Below are 8,083 nucleotides of genomic sequence, written 5' to 3'. Positions count from 1 at the left end.
CAACGCCGCACCTCAATAGGTACTAAGGAGATAATCTCTAACACCACACCTTAAAAGGCACTAAGGAGATATAATTCTTCAACACTGTACTCTATCGGGCATTAAGGAGAATAATGCCATATAGTTTTTCTTTAGAACTCCATATAAGTGAACTCCTACCCTGATAATCATGCTTTCCAAACCAATCATAGGTTCTCAATCACCATTAATATTACACACATACACACATTTTTCTATATCAAATTACACCATTTTATTTACTTGTTCAACCAAAGTTCCTTTTCATGCAACAAACATACATTGCTACATAACATGCTCAGTTTAAAATGATTTCATGCACCATATAGCATACTCACACATAGTTACAATAAATACAGAGAAAGTTATTCAGTTACCTCAATCCTTTTGTCACTAGAAAGGTTACCTGTGGATTTCAATTACTATTACAGGTTGTCATAAGTTTCCTTTCTAACTAACATGCATGATATGCCAATCTATACACAATTAGCACAATTTAGTTAATTAGTTCAAATTGACCAAAAGCACTTAACTGCTACTAATGACTATACTTAGCTAGTTATTCTTTTCCACTTATCCACTTTAAGTTAGTTACTACTTAATTACCACTCTGTATCACTTCAAATGATCTAATTCCACTCAAACATGATTTTCACCTTAAAATCTCATTGAATTAGGGCCAAATTGAACCTACAAGTTTAAAACTCTATCATTCAGCTCTAAACTAGCCATAAAGCTCTAATTTAACTCTCAAGAGCCTTTTTATTACTATTAGGTAAGGAACAAACCCTTGAAATTTTAGTGATTTCATTTCTTTATAACTCATACCAAGAGAAATTTAGGTAGAATTAAAGGTAAGGATCGTACGTAACTCACCCAATAAGTTACAAATCAAAAGTGCCTTTTAATACTTTGAAATAGCTTGCCTTAGTAGACCTTAGCTTCCTCTCTTCTCTTTCTTATGTGTTTTTGATTCATCATTCTGAAATTCTCCTAGTTGCACGACTTAAAGGGTCATTTTTTATTCCATGTGCTACGGTACATGCAGTTTGTACTGCTGCGAGTAGCACAACAAGCACAATTCTCACCGCACACGCATACTTCACTTTAAAACATGATTCTTACTCATTCAACATCTAAAATACAAAAATCATCAATTAATCATTCAAATCTCTAATCCTATACAAATTACCACTTTACCCCTAATTAATAGCTAATCACAGGATTAAAAATCAAGATGTTACAGTTCTCCCCTCCTTTTAAAAATTTTACCCCTAAAATTCATAAAACACTTAAACACATACCGATGAAAATAGGTGGACATACTTTTGCCTTATTTTATCCTATCTCTTAGGCAGTGTCACCTAGAGCCATGCCTTACTAGAAAACTTTTACTAATCATATAGTCTTGTTCCTCAATTGCTTGTTTTTCACATCCATAATTTGCTTTAGCTCAACCTTATAGGTCAAATTCCCTTGAAGCTCAACCTATTCTAATTTTATCACATGAGAAGGGTCTACATAGTACTTTTTAAGCTATGACACATGAAACACATCATGCACACTCGACTACTATAGTGGCAAAGTATTTTTATAGGTAATTGGTCCAATTATCTTTAGAATTTTGAATGGACTAATGAATCGAAGAGTCAACCTTTTAGCTTTAATCAACCTCCTAATTCCTATCACAGGTGTAACCCTAAAAAACATATAGGTTTCCACTAGGAACTTTAATGGCCTTTTACGCTTGTTCGCATAACTCTTCTACCTACTCTGAGTCATTAATATCTTCTACTTGATCTTCTGATTTGTTTGATCCACAATGTCTGGACCCAATACATACCTTTCCCTCAATTCCATTTAATAAAGAGGTGATCTGCACTTCCTCCCATACAAAGCCTCATATAGTGCAATATGAATACTAGAGTGGTAACTATTGTTGTAAGCAAATTCATCCAAAGAAAGATGGCTATCTTAGCTACCTTTTGTAAAGTTCTAACTCAATCTAGACTTTACCATTCCCAATCACACAATCAGTAAATACTAACACAATAGTATATCAAAGTAATATCCCTTTATTTATTTTTAGTTTACAAGATCTAGACTTCTTAAAACATATATTCAAATAAGAGGGTTAGTAGAAGCGCAAACGTAGCTATACGACTTAACAAAACATGATATCTCAACCCTAAAAAAGGGTCATTTGCTATGGCATGTACTACATGTGTCATGATATGTGGTATAGAGCAACTTGCTCTATTTTTATCTACGTCATGCACTATGGTGGGGCACATTGTGCACCACGGTACATATGATAGCAACTTTTATTGTCATATGATAGCTTGAAAGATAAACTTTTACCGCATGCCATTTCCACATCTGACATCTGATTGGAATGGTTCAAGTGCCCACATAAAGCTTACAACATATACTAGCTAACAGAATAAGTTTGGACTCGATGTAATGGTCTAATCTAAAATTAGACACCTAATTGCAAAAAGGTCACTTTTTTTTAAAAACTTACACCCTAAACACTCAATTCTCATTTCTTGTCCCATTAGACCACTTTGGGCCTAAAACTAAGTCCAAAAGGACCACATATACTTGATTAACATATTGATAGGAAATTAGTCACTTATCCTCAAAATTACACTAAAGCTAACCCTAATGCAATATAGGACCAACCCTAAGTCATCTCCCAAGGAATGGTTTTAAGTCTAATTGAAAGTTATCTAGTGAAATAAATCAACCAAAGTTTGTAGGAACTTAGTTACCTAGCTAATTACCTAATGTGCAAGTAATTAAAATGCTAGTGAAAGTGAGTAAAATGAACTTCTCTTTTCACAATAATGGAACCCTAGAGATTAGTTAATTTTGGACTCATTAAAGTCAATTAAGAAAATTATCCAAAGCCAATTAACCTAATTAGCTAACCTCCCTAGGTCTTAAATTAAAGTCCCTAGTTCAATTAACCAATTGATGAAGACATTAGCCAAGTGATTCACTCAAAATCCTCTCTCAACAGCTAAGGTCAAACACATAAACTGAGCAACCACAAGATTATGTCAAGCTACTCAACAACACAAGCATTAACACCACAAGATTATGTAATATTAACACAAGAAATTCACTAATTGAAAAACACAAGATTATGTGCCAAACAAAGAGTGGCAAAATTCAGTCATGGCTGTCCAAGGAAGAAATTAAATGAAACAATCCTCTCTCTTTACATCAACATCAAATTCAAATTAGAATTTATAAGCTAAGATGATTAAACCCTAGATTAAGGAATCTAACAATCTAGTAAAAGAGAAGAGGATAGGAAACAAAAGAACTTAGCCAATTTAAAGCTCAAGACTCATCCTCGATCTTTATCTCTCTAGGATTCCACAAAGAAACTTAGCCAATCTTCATCTTCAAGAACCCTAGTGATGCTTGTGACGGCCAAACTCCATAGCTCTTGAATGATGGAAATGAGCTTCAGTCCTTGTGAAAATGAAAGGGATGGAACGAAAATGAAGAGAGGAGAAGAATGGTATGAGTTTTGTAGAGGTTTGGTGGCTGAAAATGGAGGTTAGGGTGCTGGAAAATGAAGAACAAAAGAGAGAAAATGAAGAACACTATGAACAAGAGAGAGAGAATGTGGAGGATGAATGAAATATGTGTTAGATCCCATTTGGGGCTTAAAATGGCGTGCTCCTTGATGTCTCCCATCAGCTAAAGCTTAATTAAAATAAGGAAAAAGAAATTAAAATGTAAATGGGAGCCTTGTCATACTTGCAAGGTGGCAACTTCCTATTGGTTTGTAGATGATTTTAATGTGTGCCTAATTTTTCATGTGTCATCCACATCATTTTAGCTGATTTAACCCCTCAAAATAATCATAATTCACGTGCAAACCATCAGCCATTGACCTCAAGGAGTGTTGACCTCAATTGCCCAATTGATGCATAAGTCACATACCACCTATGTCACATAAATCACATAATTCAATTAAATAGCATATGATATAATAAAATCTAATTCATGTCTAGAATTAAATTCATAATTAGAAGGGAGAATTTATTAAATTAACCAAGTTTCAGGCTGCACAAAATTATATAAAAATTTCCACACAAAGGCAAACTAAAAACTAGGACAAACTAAGACACTTAAGAAAGTGTTAACTTTTTAATTTAATTACTCCTAAACTAAAATGAATTTTAAAAATATAATTTCACCATTCATCAACTGGACATAAAATGCACTTTGTCAATTTTTCTTGTACATTTTCTCAAAAGTTCATTTTTTGGACCAAAATGCCCCTAGTGCATTGAACCTAGAAACTTAGGCAAAGTTCCAAATCTAATGCAATGTGTGCACTTGAAGGTGATAACTCATTAATAAAATGGTCCTAATTAAAAAATAAAAGTGGGTAACAAATGTGTTCTATCACATATCACATCACATATAACATGTCATATACTTATTTTGACCTCTCATTGCCATATTACAAACTTATAGACTTATATGATGTACAATACAAATAGCATATAAATACAAATAGACTTGTTCCACTTTCAACCCTCTAACTCTTACATATAGGGCTCCATATAACATCCTAATTTTTAATCCTATGATTAGTTATTAATTAAGGGTAAATTGGTAACTGTAAAATGATTAAGGTTTTGAATGATAATGTGGTAATTTGACTCCTTGGGATGTTAAATGAATAGATACAAGTGAAAGGATAGCATTTTGAATTGAAGCAAGTGCAAGTGGTGAGAATTCTTCTCACTATGCCATGCACTATAGTGGATGCTACATCTGTCGTGGCACATGGACCAAGAAATGGCCCCATAAGTCATAAATTTTGGGTGAATTTTAGGAGGAAAATTATATAACATATAAGATGAGAGGAGAGAAAGCTGAGCTCTAACAGGCAAGAGATTTCAGAGTTTAAAAAATGCTTCTGATTAGTAACTTAGTGGATAAGCTACATATGACACTTATCTTCCATTCTACCTAAATTTCTTTAAATATAAGTTAAAGAGAAATTAAATTAATGAAATTTAAGGGGTTTGATTCTTGCCTAATAGTTGTAAAAGGTTCTTAAGAGTCAAATTAGAGCTTTATGACTGGTTTAGAGTTGAACGATAGAGCTTTAAACCCATAGGCTTAATTCGTCCCTAATACATTGAGATTTTAGGGTGAAAATCATGTTTAGGTAAAATGTGACCAGTTGAGGTGATGTAAAGTGGTAATTGATTAGTAATGGACTTAAAATGGATAAATGAAAAAGAATAGATGATTAAATATAGTCATAAGTAGTAATTATGTACTTTTGGTCAAATTTGACTAGTTGACTAAATTGTGTCAATTGTGTTTAGATTGGAAAATTGTGTGCGTGAGTTGAGAAAAGAAGCTTGGGACCAACTATGGTGGTAGTTGATATCCACAAGTAATTTTTCTAGTGATAGAAGGGTTAAGATAACTGAATAACTTCCTTTTTTTTTTACTATTTTTGTACCTATGTGTGAGTTTGCTATGTAGTACATGAAATTGGTTTAAACTAAGCATGTTTTGTAACATTGAATGTTTATTACATAAAAATGGGTTTTGGTTAAACAAGTAATGAAATTTATGTAATTTGATATAGAAATGTGTATATATATATATATATCTGAGTAAAGTGGTAATTAAGAACCTATGATTAGTTCAAAAAGCATAATCATAGGGGTGGGAGTTCACTCATGTAGAATATAGTGAAAAAACCATATGGCATATTCTCCTTAGTACCTGATAGGGTGTGGTGTTGGAGAATTATACCTCCTTAGTATCTTTTGAGGTATGGTGTTGGAGATGATCTTCTTAGTGCCTATTAATGTGTGGTATTAGAGATTTAAACTCCTTATTATCTGTTTGATATGATGTTGGAGTCAATGACACCATATTATGTATATTGGGGAAAAACATAGTCTAGAAGTGAGATAAAACACCTTTGTTCTAGTGACTCTACCACTAAAGGTGAGCTCAAGGCCAATGAGATTGTATGTTAGTCTAAGGCAAGCCTATGGTTTTCAGTTGGGGTGATTTGGAGATTTAATTGATAGTGATCATGCTATGAGTGTATAATTGGTGAAAAATGGTGATTATAATGGCAAAAGTGATGAAACAAGAGTAAAAGTGGTGAAAGGATTTCAATAAATGAAATTTTATGTGAATATGTTATGTTTAAGGTATATTATGCTATTCTTTCATATAGTTGGATGTGATAGTTACCAGTAGTAAGTAATTTTGTTACTGAGATTTTTATCTCACCCCTTTAGTTATATTTTTACAAGACTGAGCAGTGATCAGTGCAAGAGAAAAGAGTTAGGACCAACTTAAATTTGTTAAAACTGTGTGAATTTAGAGTATCATGTAATGAATTGAAAGCTTGTGTATATGTAGATAAGTTACCATAGGGTTACATGCATTCTTTGAACGTTTAGAGTTGAAAAATGTTGTGAGTTTTGGTGAATCTTAGTCCATATGTGAATTATAATGAAATGAGTAATTTGTGGCTAAGATTGAATTGTAATTATATTTTAAACGTGGATATATGTAAATTTATGGTGAAAAAGGCCAAGTGGGCTAATTTATTTTAAGTAGTGAAGTTTTATGAAATATAGAAATTGGCTGTTGAGGGGTTAAATTTTAGTATATATGTATATATATATATATAATATATTGTGGTCAATTAGGTGTAGTAGGTCCTTTTGGACTTAACTTAAGGCTTAGAATGGTCTAATGAGATTAAGGGATCGATTTGAGCGCTTGGGTGTGTCAAATTTTTTATAAAAAGTGACTCTTTGGACTCAGGTATTTAAATTTTGATCAAACAATTAAATTATCTCTAAATTTATCTCATTAGCTAGGTTATGAGATAAGCTTTGTGTAGGTGCTTGAATCACTCCAATCGGATGTTGTATGTGAAAATAGTGCATGTTAGAAGTTTGTTATTTTTGCTATCAAATAATAGTAGAAAATTCAGATTGGCATGCTGCGACATATAATATAGTGAAGGTCTGAAGTTGTGGTTTCGTGCCATGTGCTACAGCACATGTGCTGTCTGCTATGGTGCATTGCCTATGGTTTGACTTGATTTTGTACTTTGTGATGCACACAATGATGGTTATGAATGCACATAACTTGCTTCCACTGTGTTATTCTTTGATATGTTGTGATTTTGATGATTTTATAAAATGAGTCTTGGGCCTAAGCTTTTCAAATAGTATATTTAATTATTATGGTGATTTAAGTGTGTGGTAATTTAGTTAATCTTCTCCTATATCTTGATGATATGGGGGAAATTTTGGTATTAGTTTCTTGAGTTTCGAGACTTGATTATCCTAATTCTTTGATGCATTCTTTTTAGATGGTATATGGCAACTTATTGTTCATTACACAACTCTTTCCCTGATGTCCTTTATGTTTCTCATTTTTGTCCTTAAGAGGAGAGAAAATAGTGTACGATATAAGGAGAGACACTAATGCTACAAGTGTTATGCCTAGACGAGTAGTTGAGGAGGAATGGGAGCTGAAAATTCAACTGGTTCAACCGTAGAGAGATAGACATGATGAGCTACTTGAGGAGCTCAGAGACATGGTGATGGATATAAGGCAAACAATTAAGGATTATGATACGATCCTAATAGGTAGAAAGCAAGAAGAGAGTTTTGAGGCTCAAGATATTCCAGTACATAAGAAAGCATAGAGTAGACTTAGACCATCTTAGGGTTCGAGTAGCAAGCAAGAAGTTCCTAGCACTGATCCATCAATTAATTGTGCTTGTAAAACTTTTGTTTGGTTCAACTTGCCTACTTTTAACTACAATATGAGAGAGGGGAAAATAGAACTGTAGATTAAGCAGCTAGAAACAATCTTTGAGGTATGATTTCTATTTACAGTCACCAATTAGAGGCACTATTTGATTCTGGTGCCATGCATTCTTTTGTGTTTGAGGAATGTGTAAATAGATTGAAACTGTCATTACAAGAGTTACTTATGCTTATTAGAGTGACGATGCCTTTTAGATTGTCTA

Source organism: Prosopis cineraria, unplaced genomic scaffold (genome assembly GCF_029017545.1).
Source record: "Prosopis cineraria cultivar Desert tree isolate PC_DT_omini unplaced genomic scaffold, ASM2901754v1 PC1, whole genome shotgun sequence".
Classification (NCBI taxonomy): Eukaryota; Viridiplantae; Streptophyta; class Magnoliopsida; order Fabales; family Fabaceae; genus Prosopis; species Prosopis cineraria.
This window is presented reverse-complemented; position numbering follows the sequence as displayed.